The sequence below is a fragment of the Pinus tabuliformis genome, chromosome 5_2 (genome assembly GCF_031772625.1).
Source record: "Pinus tabuliformis cultivar Carrire ecotype Pingquan chromosome 5_2, CPIR1, whole genome shotgun sequence".
NCBI classification, from domain to species: Eukaryota; Viridiplantae; Streptophyta; class Pinopsida; order Pinales; family Pinaceae; genus Pinus; species Pinus tabuliformis.
In genome coordinates, this window is record NC_142306.1 from 198245825 (window position 1) to 198272293 (window position 26469).

General features: G+C 41.2%; 1 protein-coding gene and 1 pseudogene across 1 annotated transcript in view; one reads left to right on the plus strand and one right to left on the minus strand.

The window, feature by feature from the left end:
* LOC149158245 (histone acetyltransferase of the MYST family 1-like) overlaps nucleotides 1-26469 on the plus strand; it is a 312036-nt gene that overhangs the window by 143848 nt on the left and 141719 nt on the right. The window lies entirely within an intron of this gene.
* Nucleotides 4061-6682, minus strand: LOC149158246 (uncharacterized; annotated as a pseudogene).

Below are 26469 nucleotides of genomic sequence, written 5' to 3' on the forward strand. Positions count from 1 at the left end.
ACTCCCTAGTGGTTTTACCAACAAGCTGGCAGGAAGCAAATGCTCCCTGAAGGTTGGGCTCCCTTACCAGGGATAATGGTCCAGTTATACAAGTCACTCCCACTGCCACTGCCACTGCTACTGCTCCAATCCACTTCATTCCTCTACACCTGCCTGCTGCTGTTGAGGCACTACAACTCAATCACCAGGGATAATGGTCCAGTTACACAAGTCACTCCCACTGCTGCTGCTGCTGCTACTGCTCCAATCCACTTCATTCCTCTACACCTGCCTGCTGCTGTTGAGGCAATACAACTTAATCACTCTGCCTCACGAGTCACAATACACTACTGTCCCCATAACACTGTCAATCTGCAAATACTTCAACATTCATCAGGCCCACGTTCAATCTGTTCCCCAAACCTGTTCATCACTAATCTGAGGATGGCATTGTAATCTCCAAGGTGTTCACTGCTGTTGACTTCTTCAGTTTGCTACTAAACAGTATGTCAAGAAACTGAGCAATAGTCTTTCACTGATGCATCTTTTCAACTACTCTGTATGCTGCCTTTAATTGCTGTAGTCCTCTGCCCGAACTCTGATTACTAGTACAAGGCTGCACCTTAACAATCTCATTGCTCTCATTGTTCAAACAAAACGTCTGATCATAACCTTGGTTCAAAAGGCACATATCCTTTTGGCACTCAGTTCTACTTACCAACAGTACTGTAAAAGACCACTTCAACACTGCCAACCTCAAATCTGGAAGATGTAGTAACTTTCAATTGCAACACATACTACAAACTGAGAAGATGTGATACCTCTGACCTTGAAGAGAATTTTAGATGTTGCTGTCCTTGCAATATTACTACTCCTTTTGTAAAGAGCCAGACTCTGAAGATATGTGTTATTGCCTTCAGATATGACTTGATACAGTAGATTTCATTCAGGGGCAATCATGACGAGGTCGTTTAAATTTAACCTTCTGTCCCTTAACTGAAATAATTCTTATACCAGTCCAAAGATGCCCAACTTCAACTCAGACTCAAATTGCTTATGAATACATGTGAAAGCCCAAGTAAGAACTTGATTTCTCTGATGAAAGATTATTGTCACCGAGTGTCTCCAATCTGGCGAAGACTTAGTTGACTCCTACTTTTGCAAGTACTGAAGATGTATGACCTGCTCCGTAAGGTTGAACCAGGCTGACTTCTGACTTCAATACGACTATGTCTCAGTTCTTGCAAGCAAAGATTGAGAAACCGTCAAGCAATACAAAGATCTAGAAATCTCAAGTTACATCCCTTAACTGCTAGTCCACTGGAATAATGGCCGAGGACTCATAGATACAGGTCTGTCTTCAACAATTAACTGTAAACAATAAGTGATGCTTATTGCACCTTCACCTTTGCGAACCCTAGATGGTCCTTAAGGCTGAATAAGTCAAGGATATAAGCTGTTTGGTCATAAATCTGTCTCAACTTCAACAATTGTTGGTTTTGATCAGTAATTTTATCTTGGAACAGTTCACACCAGTGTTTGAACTCTTCAGAAAATTCACATCAGACTTGGGCTAGATGGCTTCTTCACTTAGAGTCTGTTAGTGACAAGTGTATGTGCATAATTCTTGAGAACTGTATGGAAATATTTTGTGTCAGATCTGTAGAGAGAGGTTCCTTTGAGAGATGGGTTACGACCACAGAAATAAACCCTTCAAGCTCAGAAAAAGGAGACTGAGACCCACTGCAATACAGTGACAAACCATCACTACAGGAAGTACGGCAGAGGAAGAGGAACATATTTGAAATGACACAGAATTGTGCCCTAAAAGAGGGCCCAGATCCTACAGTGGTCTTGCTATTTTGCTGGTGCCGAAACCACAGAAATTTATGAATCAAAACTTCAAATTCTTCCTGCAGAACAAAATCCAGATGAATCCCAGAACCATGACAGAAGGAACAACAAATCCTTGAAATAAACCTTGCTTCTTTAGAACATAATGAGATAGATCAACTATCTTGGAAGGAGATCTGTGCCAAGCAACAACAAACCAAATAAAACCAAGCTTGCCACAGAACTTTCGCTGCTCCAGCTTCTACTTCACAGAACCAAAGAAAAATAGATACCCTTGAGACTGTACATATGTTAATTTATATAGATTTTTTGATGAGCTTCTAGACGGATCAGCCGACAACTTAATTTTGGGATGACTTAAATTGCTTTTGAAATTTTCATTTACCCTAAGGTCGACTTAAGGTTTAGGGGAAAACTTTATTTTGGATTTTTTAAATTTGTGATACCAAAAAGAAAGCTCCTTTATGCCTTGGACAAAAAATATGGCAAGGAAGATACTTAGGATAATTTTAATTAATATGCGTCTTGTTACCCACCACTTTGTGGGAGATATCCCTAGGAGAAATTTTTTTCTCCAAGATGGTCCTCAATCGGCAGCCACCAACTAGCTCATTGTGCAATTTCTTCGCCACCTGAGCCAACCATGTGGTCCCTTGCCCATCTGCCATGATCATATGTTTAAAGGTGGGCCTCCTGAACCTAAAGGTATGCTTTGTCATTTGGTGATTGAGTATTGTAGTTTGCTTATCATGGACGCTTCTGGGCATGGATTAATGGGGGGATTCAGTGGAAAGAATGGGTTGGGTCTGTGCCCTTGTCCCCTAGACCCCTTTTGGATATTAACCTTGCATTCTAGTCCCGTGGGATCTCTTTTACCAACCATTTGGCTCTAAGGATGGTATTTAATGGGAAACCCCGATTTTGGTTGCGTGGTCCCGCTCCCTTATCCGCTTATATTACCCACTTTCCACTTGTTATTACCCCGTTCATCATTTCTCCCACTTGAGTCCACAATCCACCGCTGGGTCCACATAGGGTTAGTTTGCCGCTTCCCCTTGCCTGCACCTTGGGTCATGGCTTGGAATGATGCCCGGAGGTTGATGTAACTAAAAAGAAAGATAAAATCATATTTGGCCACATTCAACAGGAAAATGTACCAAAAAATGCGAAAGATGGTCGGGACAAACACATTTAACACATGGGCAAAAGCCAATACATGAGCTCTACCCCATCATCATGGCCGTCACCCTGGTTCCTATAGGTTTTGTGAACCTCCTTCATCATTAAGGAACCCATGATTGTCCCAACCCCTGGTGGGCAATGAATCACTCACCTTTAAAGGGGGTATTCACTGCTATATCTTATACATCATGCTCTTACCCCTCGAGCCCCAAGCAGTTAATCAAACAAAATCATAAAAAGGCAAAGGGCATATAAAGAAGGGTGGAAATAGCAAGGTCGGGGCACCTTGTGTACCATGATTTCTCCCTCCTATACATTATAAACCCAAGTGTGGGCTTCCCTCTTATTAGCTACCCTTGTACCCCAACATGACCTAGGACTGTCCCTTCTCACCCCCTACTTCATTCACCTATTTGTCAGATGCCACCACCTTTTGAAGGGTGTACCTTGAATATATTATCCCCTTTAGAAGTAGAAATCACCTAATAGGATTCTTGGTTAACCCCATTTGGAGTTTAGGAGACATTGACACATTTTGAAGCCCATTATGGAAGGGTAGACCATTATGAAGTCCCCACGTGTGGTCCATGATTGGTAAGCTCATTTACTCGATTTTTTAATGACTTGTTGTATTGGAAGGCTAGGGGACGCATCGGATCTTATGCATTGGAGGGTTATATTGGCACATGTAAGGCAATGTTATCGGAATCGAACCGATCATCGAACCGAAAAACCTTGTGGATCGGTAACCAAAAACAAATAAAATATTCATATTTTAAAGAAAAACAGATATGTTCATATACATCCATATGAATCTAAACCATTTATACACAAATATGCAAAAATTCTCATTTTTATAGCAAGTAATAATGCATATAACCAAAATAGCATTTAGTGCAAAACATTGCTGAACCAAAAATGTTACAAACATCAAGAAGCAGGCTGTAAAGGCCTTTATAGTCCAAAATAACATGCTAGATTATAGTATTATACTACAACCTACAATACTACAAGCTAAAATTATAGCAAATTAATGATCAAATCATCAATCATCATCAGAATCATCCTCCTCCTTATCCTCCTCTTCCTCATTTGAAGAATGAGTAGCATCCAAGTCTGCAATGGGATTATGGCTTGATTCCCTTGGCCCTGAAGCTGCTACTGGTGCTTTTGATATATTTGCCTTTGCATCTTGTGGAGGTGGGTCCAAGACCAACCAAGAAAGGTATTCATTGTCAAATGCTGGTGCTTGACTCTCCACAACCCAATATGATGTTGGATCAAAGTCACCCAAGACAATGTTGCTTGTTTCAGGGGTTTTATTCAGCAATTGATTGCGCTTCAACCTAAGGTTATACTGAACAAAAACCATGTCATTCAACCGCTTTTGCTCCAAATGGTTCCTCTTCTTAGTGTGTATATGCTCAAATACACTCCAATTTCGCTCACACCCTGAAGCACTACATGTCTAGCTCAAAATTCTAATTGCAAATTTTTGCAATTGAGGGCATTCACTAACAAATTGTTGCCGCCAATAGGCTGCAAAAAGAGTGCAAGGAAAAAAAAGTATTAGCAAATGAATTTGAAAGTTGAAAATTAGACTCAGCAATTGCAAAATTCAAATTGAAATCAAATGAGTAAATTATTAATATGGGAATTTGCAAATTTTAACAGTTTTTACCTAGGGACTCTTTGCTCTATTTCTTATAGCCATAGAAATTCCAAAGGTACCAAGACTCTCACTAAAATTCAAGACTTGTTATGAATGTGATCTTGGGTCTTGGAATCTGGGACCATGCGCTTAATGCATTTATACAATCCCCCTAAGACCTCCACATCAGCGTCAAAATTTGTAGTGTAATGGTACCTTCAAAATTCAGAAAACAAAAATATATTCATCAAGTCAACAAAACTAAAAGCTAAAAGTTAAAACTTATAACTTATAAGCAATGAGAATTGAAATCCAAAATTACATACCTTGGATTGAAGTAGTAGTTGACTGCATGTAAAGGTCTGGTGAGTTGTTTGTTCCATCTTTCATCAATGATTCTCCATAGAGGAATGTACTTTTGTCTTTTATCCCCATATGCTGCCTTTACTTGTTCCTTGGCCTGGTCCATGGCCTCATAAACAATACCCATAACAGATATATCACCATCTACCATCCGCAAAACTCTGACAAGAGGCTCACTGAATAGTACAATCTCCTCTGCCTTTGACCAAAATCTTTTGTCAAATACTTGGTCAACCATCTGTTTCCCTTCTGCCTTTTTGTTCCACTGAGATGAATTTCATTCATCACATGAAAACATCTTCCTTAAGTTTGCTTTTTGTTGAACAAGGGATTGCAACGAAAGGAAGTTGGTTGCAAATCGTGTGATGGCTGATCGAACAAGCTTTTTACCCCTGTGTGCTTTCTCATAAGGTTCAAAACTCATGAGTGGTTGTAGATGTACCTGGTTATGGATTTTGCATCTTCCACACACTTCTTCACCCACTCAATTTTGCCAATATCCTCAAGCATGCGGTATTTTTCCTCCAACATTTTTCCTACTGTGACATAGTTAGAGGCATTATCTGTGATAACTGTTACAACATTTTCAGCCCCTACTTCCATAACTACTTTATCCAAAAGACGAAATAGCAATTGTGCATCCTTCACCTGATCAGATGCATCAACAAATTTGAGTAACATAGTACCTTTTGGACAAGCAATTAAAAAATTTAGTATGGTGCGAGATCTACCATCAGTCCATCCTTCAGACATAATTGTGCACTTGTTTCGGTCCATGATTGCTTGAACTCTATAACGTACTCTTCTATTCTTTGGACCTCATTTTGTAAAAGTGCCCCCCTGATATCATGAAAGCTAGGGCCTTTGAAGCTTACTCCACATGAAGCTATAACATCAATCATGGGCTGATAATATGCAAAATTAGTAGCATTAAAAGGTATGTCTGCATCATACCACCATCTAGCAATGCATTCATATGCAACCTCCTCTATTTTCTTCCATTTAGCATTAAGGGTTGGTTGAGAACCAGGGGTGATGCGGGTTACAAAGAAGCAATGTTGCGAACATTGCGATCAAGATTAAATTGGCGAGGGTTTGAAATCGGAAAAAATCGTAAAAATCGGGAAAAATCCATAAAAATTGGCAAAATTAAAAAATTAAAAAAAAATACGAAAATCAAGATTTTTTTGAAAAAATTGTTCAGTGAAAAAATCGCAAGTTTCGCAACAGTGCAAAGAAGGAGTCAATCCCTTTATGGGCTACTGTGCTCTTCAAGTTTAAACCACTTGAACTACCCTCTCCAACTTTAGCAGGGAAACTAGAGGAATCTTCAAAACTGGGCACATATTTTTCAAAATCAGGGTCACTAAACATAGCATCATCCTTTTGACTTTTGGCTATATCTTTTTTAAGTCTTTTGTTTTTCCCCTTCTCTTCATTGTAGGCTTCAATTAAACTTTGCATCTCTGCTTTGAGATCATCAGAAACATTTTCACAAGGTTTTACTTGCCCTCTCCAATGTGCTAGGTGTTCTTTGATTCTATGGATCCCCCCACCCTTAACTTCTTTCCCACAATAGTTGCAGACTTTTACCCCTTGTTCATTTAAATGGTAGTGAACCCAAGCTGGATCATTCTTGTTTTTGGGGGCCATGGGAAAGAAAAAAAAATTTGCATAGAAAACCCTATGGTTTTTAGAATTTTATGACATATCTTTTTTAGAGAAAAATAAAAGAGGAGTAGAAACAATGAAATACCTGGAGAAGATCTGTAAATTTTGAGAAGAGAAGAAGCTCCAACCAATCTGAAAATAAACTCTTGAATCAGCTTCAAAATCTCCCTCAGAAATTTGCCAACAAAATCTCTCAAAATAACCTTGCAAATTACAATAATTTTTTAGAAAAAAATAGAAGAAAATAACAACCACAATTTTTTTTCAAACAAAAACTTACAAATATGAAATTCTGAATTCTGCATAAAAAACTGAGGTTTTAAAATTTTAAAGAAAAAAAAAAGATTTTTGAAGAAAAATAGAACATTAATGGTTGAGAAAAATATTTTGAATTTATCTCTTAATTTGCTAAAGAAAATTAGCTCCAAAAACAGGTCTGGAGCAACCCCTACAAGTCTGCATAAAACACTGGGGTTTTTAATTTTTATGAGAAAAAATAGTTGATTTTTGGAGAAAACTTGAACAAAAAAAGAGCAGAAATTTCTTTGATTTACCCTTTAAACATTTTGGAGAAAATTAGCTCCAAAATCAGCTATGTAGCAGCCCCAACAAAATAAAAAAAATCTTCCACCCACTACAAACCATTGAAGAAAATCCAAAGATCTTTGGGAAAAAATAAATCTTTGAAGTAGCTCAAAAATCTTCCAACCCAACAGCCCTCCAAGGCTCCAATAAACTATTCAAATCTGCAAAAAATCTCCCTCAAAACAACCCCGCAAAAAAACTATCCAAAATTTTCTCACGAAACTCAACTCAAGAATTGCAAGAGACTCGAATGAATAGTGTGAGTAAAATAGAGGGTGTGGGGGCGTTTAAATAGCTTTGGGGGGGCGGGGATAGATTAGGTTTAAAAAATAAAGAAACCAAAAAAAAAGAAAAGAAAAAATCGATTTTTTTAACTGCCTAGCTGTGCGGCCGTGGGACTCGCGGAACTGGTCATCGAACTAGTTTGGTACCGAACTGACCGGTTTCATACCGAAACCAGTCGGTTAGGTAACGAACCGGTCATTTCTGGTTTAGAGGGCCAGTTCAGACTGGTTTTGCTGGAACCAGTTCGGTTACGATAACACTGATGTAGGGTGTGCATTAAGAGCCATGGGCCTCCATAGTGACAGACGACATTCCATGGATCCCCACAGCCATTCAGAGATTGCTTGTGGTTCACTCATTGGACAAGGAAGATGCACTTGATCCATCATGCCTAGCTGGCTCCAGATTTGCACCATACACTTGGTAGATGATCTGGGACTTGCACGATGATGTGTCATCACCTACACCATCATCCTAGCCCTTGGAGGCGATTTACAAAAATTTTCGATTTGTTTGGAGACCCACGAGGACACTTATTTGCCCTCACACGTCATTTGGAACACCACAGGTTATTACAAGGGGCGAACCCCTTTTCTATTGCTTTTGAGGGTCCTACTCTTCATTATGGCACCCATGGATCTCATTAGGCCTCTTAGAGGGCCCTACGACATGCATGGATTATTATTCGACCTCTTGAGAGGCTTATTCTTTCATTTATGAGCTAGTTTGGTGGGCTTATCACCAAAAGTTGAATTATTAGAACATTTTTTTTTTTTTGGGCTTATGTAGGCCAAGGAGGCTGATCCCCTAATTAGTGTATAAATACAAGTGAGATGAGTTCATTTGCTCATCATCACTTTGGATTGGATCTTTTCTCTCTCTTGAGAATTTCGCACTTTTTCTAGAGAGGATGAATTGGAGCTTTAGGGATGAATTTTGATGTGTGGATATTGGTCTATCTTATCTTGGAGCTTCTCTTTTGTCAATTGTGGATGGTTGGATATATTCTGTTACATGTAAGTACATGCTTTTAATGTTATTGTTGTTTTACTTTGTCATTTACATTGGATTGAGATTTTTGCTATTTATGGGCTAATTGCTGCATGCACTTACTGCTTTAAATTGTGGAATTTTGTCTCTATTATATCATCTCTCAATGTATGGGCCATGTAATGTGAACGAAATCTCATAGGGGTAATTTTGACAGCAAATTGACCTTAATAAGCCATCTTCTTTGTATATCAAAATGTAAAAGTTGCATGATTGCTTCTCTTTGACCTAGAAGGCTAGCGAAGTAGTCTTGAGGCCTCTTTCACTGAGAACCAAAGGTCCTCACTCATATTCATTGTAGATTCCATTCATTGAAGACTAAGGCACTAATCTACCAAGAGGTGGTCACCTAAAATCATATCTTTTCACCTTTTTCCAGGTCGAGCTAATTAGGGTCACCCAGGGAGTCATTTTTCCGACAAACTACCCATCCAAAAAGTTTGATCTCTTAGGGTCTCCTGCGCTGGTGTTTCCTCAAGACCTCCTCCAAATTTGAGGCCATTCCGACGATGGAGTTGTGAGAAAAGCCAAGCCCTAACATCGGGATCAAACTTTTCCCTAACATCCCGAAAGGCTAGTACCTTATTGGATCAATTCAAACCTTTAAGTGGATATTATTTCTTTGATCCATTTCCATACCTTGTCCAGGTTATGGACAATGCTATACTCTTCTCCCCTACCCTAGACTGGGTCTACTTGGTCCCATTCCTTTGAAAAGACAATTGTTCAAGAACCATCCAGGATACCAATTTCAATAAGGATTTTAGGGATTAGGAAATTCCTTCATAAGTCATATCCCATAAACCTAACCCTCAAATCCTCCCTTCCTTTCCCTAGAAGACATTGTACCTTGCTTAGAAAGCAAGCAAGCTCTATCTTTCTAACTCTTCTGGGAAATGGATTATTTGGGTCACTCCACATCCTTTCATTGACTTATCCTTCATCGGTGACTCCATAATATATCATGTCTCCTCCCATCGGTGAAAGTCGGTAAATAGAAGGGAGCCTTAGCTGAGTTGGTAGTTGGCTAAGTCTCCATTTGTTGCCCTTGGCCTAGCAGTTTCCCTTTAGGGATCCCCCTTAGGGGAGTGGTAACAGGTCCCAAAAGTTACATTTAAATTTGGACCATATAATTAAATTTATCCTAATAAAATATTCTCCATATGAAACTAATTGTATTATCATTTGTTTAGGTCTTTCATGCGACATCATCATCCTTGAAATTATCACATCATTCATCCAACTGTATAATGCCAATTCAACAACCTTTGGGGTTTTGGACTACAAATTAGGGCTTTGACTTTGACTGGGCATATCTGACAAACCGTGAGGGCCCATGAAACGCTCCACATATCAACAAAAATGCCATGACAAGGAGAATGTGAGGGATAGAGTCTCCAAGCCAAATTCAACGATCTTCCTCATCAAAATCCTCATAAAGTTCCAAGTATGTCTGTCGTCCAAGGAACAAAACCCTAGAGCTAGGGTTATTTAGGGTTTCATTACGACTTGGTTAAGCTGCATCATCCTGTGGACCCCATCACATCAATGACCTCCAAACCCTGACATCAATGACGATATCTGCACTCACTCTACATCATGTACTCACACTCGTTTTTGCTTTGACATTAATGATAATAGTCCCACATTGGGGTTGTTCTAGGGACTATTGTCCAAAAATCTTGGCGTCTATAATTTTTGTGTGCATTATTTTCTCAGTTCTAGTGTTTATTTTTGTGAAGTTGCAATAGTGAATTAATTGTTATTTGCCGTAATTTTCTGAAGACAAATAAACTATATAAAGTTAGAAGATTTATATCTAGTTGTTGTAATCGTGGAAATTTCACATGGTATCAGAGCTAATTTAGGTGCAGAAGGTTTCAATGGTAAATTAGCATAGGGCACAGGAAGAGAAGCACACAAGGGTTTTCACCCAGATCATTTCTTTAGATTTCTCTAGTTTATTTAAGTTTGCACATTTTCCAGAGATGGCCACTACAAACTTGAGACATCAGGATAGATTGGTTGGAGCGTCAAACTTTGGAATTTGGAGGGCCATGATGCTGTTCTTATTGGACAATCATGGTTTGAAGGAGTTTGCTAGAATAATTATTGTTGTACCAGCAAATCCCATCTTGTTACATGACTACAGGAGGGACAATGCTAAAGCCAAGAGGATGATTCTTGATGGAGTTGGAGATCATATTGTTCTGCATATCGTAGAAGAATACAATGAAGGAAATGTAGGATGCCATCATTAAACTATACCAGGATCCTTCTTAGAACAGGAAAATGATCCTCAAAGAGAGGTTGAGAACCATCAAGATGCATAATGGTGAAGATGTAACTTCCTATCTCACCATAATTAAGTTTGTCAGAGATGAACTTGCTATAGTTGGACAAAAACTGAGTGATGATGAGCTAGTGCATATAGCACTCAATAGGTTCAACAAGGAATGGCATATGTTCGTCCAAGTAATTTCTGGGCGAGACAAGCTTCTAGATTGGGATCGCCTATTGAGTGATTTCACTCAGGAGGAGCTGAGGCTTATCTTAGTCAATGGCACCAACAACAGTGGAAAGGCATTGAAGGTGAAGGAGGAACAAGAGAATGTTTGTCTAGAAGGAAAAGTTAGAGCGAAGAAGGGTCCCAATAAGGGACAAGGCTTGAAATGGGAGAAGAAGGACCTGTCAAAGGTAAAATGTTTTGATTGCCGTCAACATGGTCACTATGTCAGCCAATGTCCTAACTATGAAAATTCCTTGAAATGCAACAACTGGAAATTATTCTTCTAACTGGTTATAATTATTAAGCAGTTTATTTGCTACGACAAACAATGAACAATTTACACTGCAGTTTCTTCAAAAATAAAGATTTGCTAGAATAATTATTGTTGTACCAGCAAATCCCATCTTGTTACATGACTACAAGAGGGACAATGCTAAAGCCAAGAGGATGATTCTTGATGGAGTTGGAGATCATATTGTTCCGCATATCGTAGAGAAGAATACAACGAAGGAAATGTGGGATGCCATCATTAAACTATACTAGGATCCTTCTGAGAACAGGGAAATGATCCTCAAAGAGAGGCTGAGAACCATCAAGATGCATAATGGTGAAGATGTAACTTCCTATCTCACCATAATTAAGTTTGTCAAAGATGAACTCGCTGTAGTTGGACAAAAACTGAGTGATGATGAGCTAGTGCATATAGCACTCAACAGGTTCACCAAGGAATGGCATATGTTCGTCCAAGTAATTTCTAGCCGAGACAAGCTTCCAGATTGGGATCACCTATTGAGTGATTTCACTCAGGAGGAGCTGAGGCTCATCTTAGTCAATGGCACCAACAACAGTGGCAAGGCACTGAAGGTGAAGGAGGAACAAGAGAATGTTTGTCTAAAAGGAAAAGGTAGAGCGAAGAAGGGGCCCAATAAGGGACAAGGCTCGAAATGGGAGAAGAAGGACCTGTCAAAGGTAAAATGTTTTGGTTGTCGTCAACATGGTCACTATGGCAGCCAAGGTCCTAACTATGAAAATTCCTTGAAATGCAACAACTGGAAATTATTCTTCTAATTGGTTAATTATTAAGCAATTTATTTGCTATGACAAACAATGAACAATTTACACTGCAATTTCTTCACAAATAAAAATTACGTTGCAGAAATAAAATATGCAAAACTGAGAAAATATACAGCAACCACACACACAAATTGACACCATTATTTTTGGACAATTATTCTTGGAAAACCCAATGCGGGAAAACCAGTGCAGTAGATGAGGGGTTTATTATTATGTAGCAGCAAAAATTCAGAGTACAATAATTTGGATGCTTAATCTAACAATCCAATCTAAGAGAAATACTGGCAAAAATATTTGAGGGAATTTACGCTCCTCCACAAGCAATCTTGGGCTGATCTAACCCGACAATCAACTCCAACTCTGCTCTGCATCAACCCCTACACAGACTGAATTTCACACTGCTTAGAATTGCCTCTGTGTGCTCGGATTTGACTGCCTTTGCCTCTATGATAAATTCGCTGGCCCTTTGGAAGAAATTCCTGACACTTAGCAACTGAATCGACCTACTGCTTGGCTAAATCGAACTGCCTTCTTGAGGCTTTGCGCAACCCTTGCGCAACCTCTCTTGGAGAAATAATACGACCTCCTCTCTTGACTCTTCTTGAACTGGAAACTCCTCCGGAAATCTGCTACTTTGCCCCTTTGCCACCTGCTACTTGATCAAAAACTTGATTTCACTGCTAAATCACTTGCTATTGGAAAATCGAACTGCCTAGAGCGCTGAGTATTTGCATTGGTGTGTTCTCCATCTACCCCATCGACCTCCTCTTATAATCTCATGTTGAGACTTCAACGACCAAGATTAAGTCTTAATCGTTGGCTAAGATCATCTCTAAGTTGATCCGTGTGAGTTTCTGGAGAATTCTCCCCTTTCTCAATTAATTCCTATTAATTAATTGATTTCCCTTTAGGCATTTTTTAATTATCATCAATTAATTTAATTGAGCTGTCTCTAGGTAGAAATTCCAGAAATGATTTTTGGGTTTTGAAGAACTCGTGTTTTATCCTCTCCACAAAGTTTGAGATTAGAACACCATTTGATGCTACAAAAACTAACACTCTCTCTTATCAAGAAAGGTGTTCTAGTGTTGCACTACTTCAACACCCTGTCTTTGCATCATCCTGCCATACACATTGCTGATGTCTGACAACTACAGCTGCCTGCCACTGTCCATCAACCACTTTGCTAACTCTGATTCATTTGCTACTGGCTGTAGTTGAACCATGCTACATCTGTTCTGTTGCTGACAATGCACTGCACAACTTGTACTATTGCGAATTCTACATCTGCAATGCAACCCAACTAACACTTCCTCTCACTGTTGTTGCTGTTGCTGCCACTACTACAACTGAGAAGTATCCAAAAAAATTGAACAACTGAGTCTCTATGCTGTAATTGTCTCTTGGAGTCCTGGGTCTCTGACTACTACTAGCCTTTGCATTGCCCATTGGGAAATCTGCGTTGTTGTTGACTCTGCACTGTGCCTCTTGCACTGTTATCAACACTGCACTGTGCCTCTCAACATCTGACTGCAACTATTCTGCAACTGTCACTCTGGAACTGACTGCACCAACTGACACTGATTCTCCTGATACTAAATATTGTGGGCCCCTATAGTGAAGATATGGTCCTTTTGCAACAATCTAGAGTTGATCTCCTTGTCGCATCTACACTAGAGCCTGCCTGGATCTCTTCAACTTTGGGACTAGAGCTCTACATCGCCCCACCTCTCTCCTGGAGGCATAACTGCATACATAGCGAAATCTTCCTCTAGCCTAGAGGAAAGATTATCAATCTCTGCGGATGTTGCCACCTGATCCTGCTTCTTCTTGTCCTTCCTCTGAGGACACTAGGTACTGTAGTGGCCAAACTCGCCACACCTAAAGCACTTGATCTTGGACAAATCCTTCTTCTTTTTCTTCTCTCCCTATGAGCCTTATCCTTGACTGGGACCTTTTGGTTTCCCTTTTGATGCAAGAGCCACATTTTCTTCCTCCTTCACACCCTTCGCTCCTTTGCTGCTACTGCTGCTGATGGAGCTCTTTACTATAGCTTGCCTCATCTCCTTTTGTGTGAGATCTGCCAATATCTGGTCCCACCCAGGCAGCTGATCTCATCCTAGTATGCCATGGATGAAGGTCTCCCACTCCTCGGTGACATTGTTGAGGGCCAAACGCACAAGTTTTGTAGGTGGAGGCAACTCTCCTACAGTTGCAAGCTCATCTAAGATATCTTGAATTCTAGTGAGATAGGGGTTGATGTCGTCACCCTTCTGCATTCGAACATTCCTCAACTTTTCCTTCAAGACCATCTTTCGCTGCTCGGAAGGATTTTGATATAGTGTGGCAATAACATCCCACATTTTTTTGGTTGTATTCTTGGCCGCAATGTGTGAGACTTTATGATCTCGAATTCCATTGGGAATCAACCGTTTTGCCTTGTTGTAATTCGCTAATTGGTATGCATCTGTAGGTACGGCTACAACTTGTTCTGCGTACATCTTTAGATGATACTCGTCTAGCGGGAATGCCATCCTGGCCTTCTAGACACAATAGTTTAATGCACCCTCTAATCTTCCCTAATCTCGGAGTCTTGCTGAAGCCATCACTGCAAGAACTTGACCTATGATGGAAATCTCCCTCTTTCACCTGCTCGGCTACTAGAACTGCTATTCACACTCCTTCATGGATGAGAAAATCTGCCTGCTGCTACTTCCTATTGCAACTGAAAATTTTGGATTTATGAAACTAGAAACCTCCCTCTATGTGTGCAATTTCTCTTCCTCTTTTGCTCGAATCTGCTCTACGATTCTGCTGCGCTGCTTTCCGGAATTACTTTCTGGTTCTACCTCTGCTTGTTGGAGCTCTGCTCTAAGCAATTAGAACTTTTCCTGCCACTAGTTGGAAATCAAACTTCTGCTCTGCTACTCGCACTGCTTGGCTAGGCCCTTCACAAACCGTGGAGAAATTGTGTTGATGCTCCCTCTGAACAACAAATTTCTCCCTCTTCGTCTTTGAGCCACTGATCCGATCAAAATCGCTCTGATAACGTGTGAAAATTCCTTGAAATGCAATAACTGGAAATTATTATTCTAATTGGTTAATTATTAAGCAGTTTATTTGCTACGACAAACAACGAATAATTCACACTGCAATTGCTTCACAAATAAAAATTACATTTACGAAAATAAAATATGTGGAATTGAGAAAATATAGAGCAATCACACACACAAATTGATGCCGTTATTTTTGGACAATTGTCCCTAGAAAAACCCAATGTGGGAAAACCGGTGCAACAGATGAGGGTTTTATTATTATGCAACAACAAAAACTCAGAGTACGATAACTTGGATGCGTTATCTTGCAATCCAATCTGAGAGAAATACTGGCAAAAATATTTGAGGGAATTTACCCTCCTCCACAAGCAATCTCAGCCTGATATGACCCCACAATCAACTCCAACTTTGCTCTGCGTCAACCTCTGCGCAGGTTGAATTTCATATTGCCTAGAATTGCCTCTGTGTGCCTGGATTTGTCTGCCTCTGCCACTGAGATAAATTTGCTGGCCCTCTGGAAGAAATTCCCGACACTCAACATTTGGATCAACCTATTGCTAAGCCTAATTGAACTACGTTCTTGAGGCTTTGTGTAACCCCTGTGCAGCCTCTTGGAGAAATAATACGGCCTCCACTCCTATCTCTTTTGGAACTGGAAATTCCTCCGAAAATCTACTACTCTGCCCCTGTGCCACCTACGACTCGATTATTGGCTCGATATCACTGTTGAATCACCCGCTACTGGAAAATTGGACTGCCTAGATCACTGAGTATTTGTACTGGGGTGTTTTCCATCTACCCTATCGACCTCTTAAAATCTCCGGTTGAGACTTCAATGACCAATATTAAATCTTAATCGATGGCTGAGATCATCTCTAAGTCGATCCATGTGAGTTTAGAGAGAATTCTCACCTTTCTTAATTAATTCATATTAATTAATCGATTTCCCTGAGTTAGATGTAGGCATTTTTTAATTTTCGATCAATTATTTTAATTGAGTTATCTCTAGGTGGAATTTCTAGAAATGATTTCTAGGTTTTGAAGAACTCATGTGTTTTAGCCTCTCTACAAAGTTTGAGACTAGAACACCATCCAATGCTACAAAAACTAACACTAACTGGAAGAAGGACAAGAAGGGGAGGTAGACAGCAGCTTCTACGGACATTGAGGATTGGTCTTCTAGCATGGAAGATGAATTCACTCTCATAGCTTGCCTCTCTAGCTGCATGTCTGCAGGTGTCTGGTACATACACAGTGGAGCATCAATGCATATGATCGGGGTTAGAGACTACTTCTCCAGCTACAGGGAGGAGGGGATGGACTTCCAAATTCAGATGCAAGATCAAGTGTACTCTAGTTGCAAGAGGTACCATCCACATTCATGTTAGAATTTCTAAGTCTATCTGTTAGAAATCCTTCATGTACTTTCTGATTTATTTCTTCCTACTCGTTCTATTAATTAACTAGTTATTTACCATGTAAATACTGAAAATAAACACAAGTACATGCTCAACACATATAGATCATCAACTGAAGGATAAAGCAAGCACACAAGTGACATCGTTATTTTTGGACTCATGTCCCCAGAAAACCCAATGTGGGAAAACTGATGTAACTATTTGAGGGTTTTATTACTAAGCAGTTTCAGAATACAATCTAGGTGCCAGAAATGGCTCACCCAACAGAGAATGCTCTCGGTAGTAGTACCTCTCAGTCGGAGATAGATACTCAAGCTAAAAAAACCCCCGATGTACAATTGTTAATTTTAGGTATGTTCTATGCTAGAGAAATTTATTTAACTTCTCATAGTTAGCAATCGCATCAGCATTAAAGTAAACTGCAGATAGAACATAAATATAAATCGCAGAAGAAAAACCAAGACAAGAGGACACAAGATGTGGCGCTAGCCAGGGACAAACCCCACAATGTGGGGAAACCCTTGATCAATTCTTCTTTTATGTTCTTCAAAGTTCAACAGAGAAAGTGAGAGAGATAGTACATTTACAACAAAAGTCAACACTTTGACTTATCTAGATTTGAGCATAGATCATTTCCTATAACGATGAGATCAGTTGAAGACATTCTACTTCAACTGATTCTCCAAGGTGACGGCTTCACCTATCATAGTGCTGCCTCTCGTTCATCATCTTTATGCTGCTCATCATGCTGCATCTTCCATGGTCTTATTCATCATCAAGCTGCTCATGCTCATGATCTCATTCATCATCATGCTGCCCATGCTCATCATGATCTGAGACTGATCATCCTTATCATTCTCATTATGTTGAGACTGTAACCATCATTGCTTATGATCCTTGTCATTGTGAGTGCATATTTAATACTTCACGTCACAACTGTACAAGATGTATGTCACCGAGATCTATATGCCGAGATCTTCTTCATCCAACCGAAACCGAGCAGTTGTGATCATACATCAAGACTGCTGCAAGTATGCCTAGGGTTTATCATATCATGTAGACTTACTGAATTATCATACATAGGTATGCGGAGCTTCATATATGATCTGTGGCTACAACAATTATGACTGCGGCTTCTTCCAATGCTTGACTGTGGTTTTCATGTCTTGGTTCAATACATGATTGCGGCTACAGGAATTGACAACGACAACATACCTTGACTTCAGTTATGACTGCATATGAATATCTCTGTGCATAACATGAACAATGTTTATATATGTCATATGAATAGCGTGTAAATATATAACATGAACAACGTATATATACAACGTGTATAACGTGAACAACATTGAATGCGTGTTAATAACTTTATGATTGCGACTGTTCCAGGCATCACGTTGACTGTCCATGAATTGCGTGTAATGATTCCATATGACAACGGATCCAAGGTTATGGCATGATCTGCGTTCCATATATAATCCAAACTACGGGCTTCATACCTTGGCTGCGGCTAACAATGTTCCATATATAACTGTGTTTCAAACTGCGGGTTCCGTATATGATCTATGTTGCCAGATCCGCATACATCGAGAGTGTCAATGATTTTGCGTGCCATGTCTGCACCATATCTTGCGTATGAGTCTTTTATGAACAGCGTGTATGGAGCACTGCGTATAAATGTCTTCAATGAACAGCGTATAGTGTATAGGGTTTACAACGTATCAGCGTATGGAGATTCACTGTGAACAGCGTATAGGTTTCCTTGAACAATCGTATAGAGATTCCATCTTTTGACTGCGTTTAAGTGCTATTGGACAAAGTATAAGATTTCCTCATAAGCATGCAGCTTGCTGCTGTTAGGGCATCACGTGGCTGTAGTTTAGGGCATCATTTTGCACCTAGGGCTCCTTCTAGGCCAACGTATTCTTAAGTTCTCTCCTTCTCCAAAAACCCAAGACGTGGAGAGGAGATCACTTGAAGAGAGTTGCCAAATGACTTCAAATCCTCTTCTATTTATACTGAAATGTAGATGATGAATAGACACGTCTATTGGGCTTCTGAGCCTACTAAAATTGCTGGTCGGCTTGATAATAATTCCATAATCAAAATAAATTCGTATCTCCATAAATACTTAACGGAATCGGATGATCTTTAGATCAATCCTACACCTCTCGATGAGAGGGATCCAATAAAAATATCAGCTGCCACAAATAAGCCGACCCGCATGGAGTTTGGCTCTAGTTGCCAATTTTAACACTCCCTCTCAACTAGGGAGAACTCCATCCTCTGATCCATATGTCCGACTGTACTGTCTCTGCCATTAGTGCCTTGCATTGCTTTACCCAACTTTGCTCAACTTTGCTGGCTCTGCTTTGCTCTGCTCTGCTCTGCTCAGCTCTGTTCAGCTCTGCTGGCTCTGCTCTGCTCTGCTCGGCTCTGCTGGGTCTGCTCTGCTCAACTTAGCTCTGCTGAACTATGAAGAAGAAGAATTGATCGAGAATGTCTCATACCATTCTCCACTGACCCGAAGTCAGTGTTAGAGTGCGTACCACTGGTCCCAGACTAGTCTCAGCCGACCCAAAGTCACCGTCATAGTGGTTACCACTCCTACTATTGGTCCCAGACCAGTATCATCGGTCTCATAGAGTGTACCACTAGTCCCAGACCAGTCTCAGTTGACCCGAAGTCAGTGTCATAGCATGTACCACTCTTACTGGTCCCAAACCAGTGTTCCATTGACCCTAAGTTAGTCTCAGAGTATGTACCACTGATCCCAGACCAATCTCAACCGACCCGAAGTTAGCGTCATAGTAGGTACAACTCCTACCACTGGTCCTAGACCAGTATCATTGATCCCAGATCAATGAAGGTCATCTTAGCATAGGGAGTACGGTAGATACAACGATGCAACCATCGGTACTACTATGGTCCCTATCCTCATTTCCCTGCTTATTGATCAGATGAGAGGTACTTCCCATGAGTCCCAGACTACATGGGTAGGATGCCTTGACACGAGAACTTAATCAATCCTGTCCTCACAGGAGAACTAATTATCCTGCTACACAATCGCCATGGAGAACACATCATCCAGGCCTCACAGGAGAGCTAATCATCTTGCTACATAATCGTCATGGAGAACACATCATCTAGACCTCATAGGAGAACTAATCATCTTGCTACACCGGAGAGCGAATCATCTTGTCCCACAAGAGAGTGAATCATCTTGTTCCAGTGTGCACCACCAGGGGAGGGTGAGTCACCTTGTGGTCGTATGTTGTTCCAGTAAGAACCGCAAGTCCCCAGAGCTCCCAGAGTTCAATGTATGCAACATGCAGGACCCTTGTACAAGGGTCTCTCGACGACTCCAAGTTGTTCGTGAAAATCACAAATTTGATCTCTCCCCGGGGCTCTGACAAAGTGTAGCGACCTGTACATCATCTCAGTGCGATGGAGCCTCCTTGCTCATCGACTTACCATATCCCAGATAAGGCAGTATCTGATGTCTGTCTGCTGGAGCAATCGTCGAATACAGGATTCCTCAATAATCAAATCCCACCTTTGGTTGTCACAGAGAATCATAGTGGTACAAACAGCTCACTTGAAGAGCTTCCCCAACCAAGCAGCTTCATACGAGATCATACTCGTAGATATGTATCCGGTCTCAGTGGTGCTTATAACAACCGACTTCTGCTTCCTGCTCATCCATGATATCGAAGCAGAATCCAAAGAGAAACAACACTAATAAGTGCTCTAGTGATCCTCCACATTGCCTGCCCAATCAGCATTCGAATAATCATGTAGTTTCATATTTCAGGCAGTGTATCTCAATCCATGAGAGATTGTGTCCCGAAGACATCTCAGAAGATTCTTGGCACCAATCCAGTGAGGTTGAACCAAATATGAGCTCACCATGCTAACTGCAAAACATATGTTCGAACGGAAGTTCACCAAGAACATCAACGCGAATGATTTTATGAGATTCAGAGGCATTTCCCAAATCTGGTCCGACATCACTGCCATATAACTTCTAAAAACTAAGATCCTCGAGGTAGTCACAGGCTTGCAATGCACCATTCCACATCTGGAATCCAACTCCCTCTTACTTCTGCAAATGAGAAGGTCTGCACCTGTTAGAAGTAGGTCGTCCTCATAAGGTGCTGGTATATGAGAGGTCTATCATCCACAACCTTTGGATGGTTTGGATCCGTTTCACTCCTAGTGAATCTCAACTTTATCAGACAGCTATCGATCCTCTCGTACTATGCCCGGGGTGTTTTGCTTCAAGCCATAGAGGGCTTTCTTCCACCTGCATATGCAAGATTTCTGATTATCAATCTCAGACCCCTTGGGTTGTTCCAGAACTGTGGACCCGCTACATGAGGGGAATGGTCCCCTTGTAAGGTTTTCCTTTGGTACATCTCAGACATGTACTTTCATGCTCCTTCTGAATTCAGGCATCCCTGTCACCATTTGACTCATAGACCTTCGGTGCTACGTGACAATGGACATGGTCCCCAGTGGACTTCCTGCAATTTGATGCAACACTGAACTCAAAAACATCTTTGAAAATTCTATTTCCAAACACGTACCTTTCCATTGATGAGTGCCACCCTGAAACCTTTGACTTCCATTTCTGAGATGGACACCAGGTTCTTCTTGCGATCAGGTACATAAAAGTGATTCGGGGTTCCTTTCTTTCTTTGAAGAGTCAACCATTTCCTTGATGACTTGCATTACCTTCGGACACTCCTTCGCATAATGGCCGAACTTATTGCAACCAAGGCATCCACCTTTCCTTCCACCCTTAGATCCGAACTTCCCAATGAAGTGATCTTTAGATGGGCCATCAGAAACTTCCGCTACGCCATTGTGATAATATGTTCTGGTTCGACTTCACCCTTTGTGAACTTAGAAGAGAGATGTGGAACCCATTGATTCTTTTGTCTTGTCCCTATTTTCTTTGGTGATTTCTCTTTCACTCTTGCTTGGGCATTGTCTTCACCTCAGCTTTGATCCCATGTTAATTTTAGGTATGTTCTATGCTAGAGCAATTTATTTAAATTTTCACAGTTAGCAATCACATCAACATTAAAGTAAACTGTAGATAGAATATAAATATAAATCGCAGAAGACAAGCCAAGACAAAAGGACACAAGATGTGGCGCTAGCCAGGGACAAACCCCACAATGTGGGGAAACCCTTGATCAATTCTTCTTTTATGTTCTTCAAAGTTCAGTAGAGAAAGTGAGAGAGGTAATACATTTACAACAGAAGTCAACACTTTGACTTATCTAGATCTGAGCATAGATCATTTCCTATAATGATGAGATCAGTTGAAGACATTCTGCTTCAACTGATTCTCCAAGGTGACGTCTTCACCTATCGTAGTGCTGCCTCTCGTTCATCATATTTATGCTGCTCATCATGCTGCATCTTCCATGATTTTATTCATCATCAAGCTGCTCATGCTCATGATCTCATTCATCATCATGCTGCCCATGCTCATCATGATTTGAGACTGATCATCCTTATCATTCTCATTATGTTGAGACTGTAACCATCATTGCTTATGATCCTTGTCATCGTGAGTGCATATTTAATACTTCACGTCACAGTTGTACAAGATGTATGTCACCGAGATCTATATGCCGAGATCTTCTTCATCCAACCGAAACTGAGCAGTTGTGATCATACATCAAGACTGTTGCAAGTATGCCTAGGGTTTATCATATCATGTAGACTTACTGAATTATCATACACAGGTATCCGGAGCTTCATATATGATCTGTGGCTACAACAATTATGACTGCGGCTTCTTCCAATGCTTGACTGCGGTTTTCATGTCTTGGCTCAATACATGACTGCAGCGACAGGAATTGACAACGACAACATACCTTGACTTCAGTTATGACTGCGTATGAATATCTCTGTGCATAACATGAACAACGTATATATACGTCATATGAATAGCGTGTAAATATATAACATGAATAGCGTACATATACAGCGTGTATAACATGAACAACATTGAATGAGTGTTAATAACTTTATGACTACCGCTGTTCCAGGCATCACGTTGATTGTCCATGAACTGCGTGTAATGATTCCATATGACAACGGATCCAAGGTTATGGCATGATCTGCGTTCCATATATAATCCAAACTGCGGGCTTCATACCTTGGCTGAGGCTAACAACGTTCCATATATAACTGCGTTTCAAACTGCGGGTTCCGTATATGATCTATGCTGCCAGATCCGCATACATCGAGAGTGTCAACGATTCTGCGTGCCAGGTCTGCACCATACCCTGTGTATGAGTCTTTTATGAACAACGTGTATGGAGCCCTGCGTATAAATGTCTTTAATGAACAGCGTATAGTGTATAGGGTTTACAACGTATCAACATATGGAGATTCACCGTGAACAACGTATAGGTTTCCTTGAACAATCGTATAGAGATTCCATCTTTTGACTGCGTTTAAGTGCTATTGGACAGCATATAAGATTTCCTCATAAGCCTGCGGCTTGCTGCTGTTAGGGCATCATGTGGCTATAGTTTAGGGCATCATTTTGCAACTAGGGCTCCTTCTAGGCCAACGTATTCTTAAGTTCTCTCCTTCTCCAAAAACCCAAGACGTGGAGAGGAGATCACTTGAAGAGAGTTGCCAAATGACTTCAAATCCTCTTCTATTTATACTGAAATGTAGATGATGAATAGACACGTCTATTGGGCTTCTAAGCCTACTCAAATTGCTGGTCAGCTTGATAATAATTCCATAATCAAAATAAATTCATATCTCCCTAAATACTTATTGGAATCGGATGATATTTAGATCAATCCTACACCTCTCAACGAGAGGGATCCAATAAAAATATCAGCTGCCACAAATAAGCTGACCCACATGGAGTTTGGCCCTAGTTGCCAATTTTAACAACAATCCCACAACTCTCAGCGCCAAGCTATCCCACGAAATCTCCCACCTTTAGCCTCTAGGGTCTGTGTCAGCCTCTCTGGCCCAGCGTCAGCCCAACATCACCCCAACTAGCCCTGCGTCAACCTCTAGAGGCTTTGTGTCAGCCTTTGAAGCGCCTGCGTCACCCACGCTGGCTCTCTCTGACACTGCGCAGCTCCTGGCTGCCTTTGCGTGACCTCTCGTTGGTTTTGCATCAACCCTCTCCTGACATCTGGCTGATGCTCTTGGTACCCTCTCTGCCTCTTTGCTTCTGTATTCACTGCCCCTCGGCTGCAACTCTGATCAGTGCTTCGATTTCCTCAGCAAGCCCTGCCCTAGAAAATCGAATTCTTGATCAACTCGGTGTGTTCTCCAAGTGACCCTCAAGCCTCCTCTTATACTTTTCTTGTTGACAATTCAATGACAGAGATTAAGTCCCTAATTAATGGCTAAGATTAGATCTGGCTTGATCCATGACTTTTGGACCATTCTAACTCAGTTTTATATTAATTCACGTTAATATTTGATTTTTCCTAAGTTTAGACTTAGGGAATCCATTAAAAATATTAATTTTTTAATATCTCCCAAACTGGTTAGATTCTGCCCAAACCATTTCTGGGTATTGGAGATCTCATGTGCTTTAGCCTCTCCACCAATTTTCGTGGCTGGAGCACATCCATTGTTACCCAAATCAACACTCCCTCTTAGCGAGGACTGTGCTCTAGCAATACTCCTCACTAAGCATCACCCTGATCATTCGGCATCAGTCCTTGTGCTGATGCTAGGCTTGTTGCCGAACATCCTCTGCATTGCTGCATCATGTACTGCTACCCATGGCCCTGCCACTGCCACTACTGCATCTGTACAACAACTCCCTCTTTGCATCCGTGCTGCTGCCCATGGCCCTGCCATTGGCATTGCTACATCTATATTGTAATCCCTCTCATCATGCTGCATCGTGCTGCCCATAGCACTACCATTGCTAACTGCTGCACTGCAACTCATTTACTGAGAAGTAAGTAACTGATCTCCCAACTTTGACATCTCCATCAGTTCTACTACTCCTCTTCGGTGCTCTCGTAACAAGGTATAATCCAAGAGGTTGGGTAACTCGAGGATCTTGCCCCTCATCGCCTCTAGTCTGTCTGACTACAACTCGATGTCTCCCCACTTCCTCTCACGAGGTGCATGAGCACTCATGGCACAGTCATCATTTGTCTCCACTTCTTTCTCCGCCCTTGCTGGCATAGCCTTGGTCTCAGAATCCTCTCCCTTGCTCTTCTTGCTCAGACACTGGCTTACAATAATGACCCAGTTCCCAACAGTGGAATCATTTGACCTTGGAGAGGTCCTTCTTCTTTCGTTTCTCCTGCTTTCCCTCAGATGCTAGGGCAACATCCTCCTCTTCCTCCTTCTTGATTCTGACCCCCTTGCCGCTGCTTCCTGCCTTGGTTAGCCTTCTGATCTCTTCCTGACGAAGAGCCACCCACAGTTCCTCCCAATTTGGAAGGGTCGATCTGCCCAGTATGCTCTGGACAAATACCTCCCAGTCCTCTGAGACTGCATTCAATGTAGTCCTCACCATTAATTCCATATCCGGCATGGCCCCTATGGAAGTCAGCTAATCCCGGATCTCCTTCAATTGACTGAGGAAGGTGTCGATCTGTTCTCCTTTCTGCATCTGATATGACTGCAACTAATTTTCTATTAGCATCTTCCTCTGTACGGAAGTATGTTGATACAATCTTGTCTGGGCGTTGCACATCGCATTTGCCGTGTCCTTTTCGACAATATGTGGCACTACATGGTCCTTGACCCTGTCAAGGATGAAGCTCTTGGCCCTCGCCATTGCCTCCTCGTACTTATCGTTCTCAGATGGGTCAACTGGGATCGCTATTGTTTTCAAGGTGAAGTCCTTGAGACGATACTTGTCTGGAACGAACAAGATCCTGGCCTTCCAGACTACAAAGTTTGAGGCTCTATCCAGTCTGTCCTGATCTCTTACCCTGTTCACTGCCATCTCGCTGCTCCTCTTTCAACTCTTTCGAGTCTCTCTACTTCCCTCCTAGAAGTTCTCGGTGTGACCCCCTCTGAGCCTCGATTTCCCTCCTGGAAACCCCTCTTCCATTGTCGAGATGCCCTTGCACCACTGATCCGGATTTCTTGGCTAGAATACCTCGGTAGCAACTCCCTTCTCCTTGGTCTTGCCCTGTTAGGTACTATTCTGACCACAGTACCCCACTAGCTTCACTCCGCAACTTATCCACAACGTCCTATGCCCCATGAAATCGAAGGTTAGAGCCTTTAGACTCTGCACAATCTTGGCACTAGCAAAATCCGCACCTCTTGGCCATGGTTGTCAATCCTTCCTGATTGAGAAGGATGACCGGGCATTATATAGGTCAGGTTTGCTCCTTTCTGCTAGTGCGCTAATCCTTCTCTCGGCTCAACTTCGCAGGCACTTCGTCACCCCTTCCTTACTGCTTTTCCACTAGGAACAACTTCTGTCACTCGGGACAGTTGTTTCTGCTACTACTGCTCTGCTCCGCTGATGCCCTCAGTTTTCCTGTGATTTGCAACCACGCTTTGATACCGTGTTGGAATTTCTAAGTGTATCTGTTAGAAATCCTTCATGTACTTTCTGATTTATTTCTTCCTACTCGTTTTGTTAATTAACAAGTTATTTACCATGTAAATACTGAAAATAAGCACAAGTACATGCTCAACACATACAGATCATCAATTGAAGGAAAAAACAAGCACACAAGTGACACTGTTATTTTTGGATTAATTTCCGCTGTAGCTATCTGAGGGTTTTAATTATTAAGCAGTTTCAGA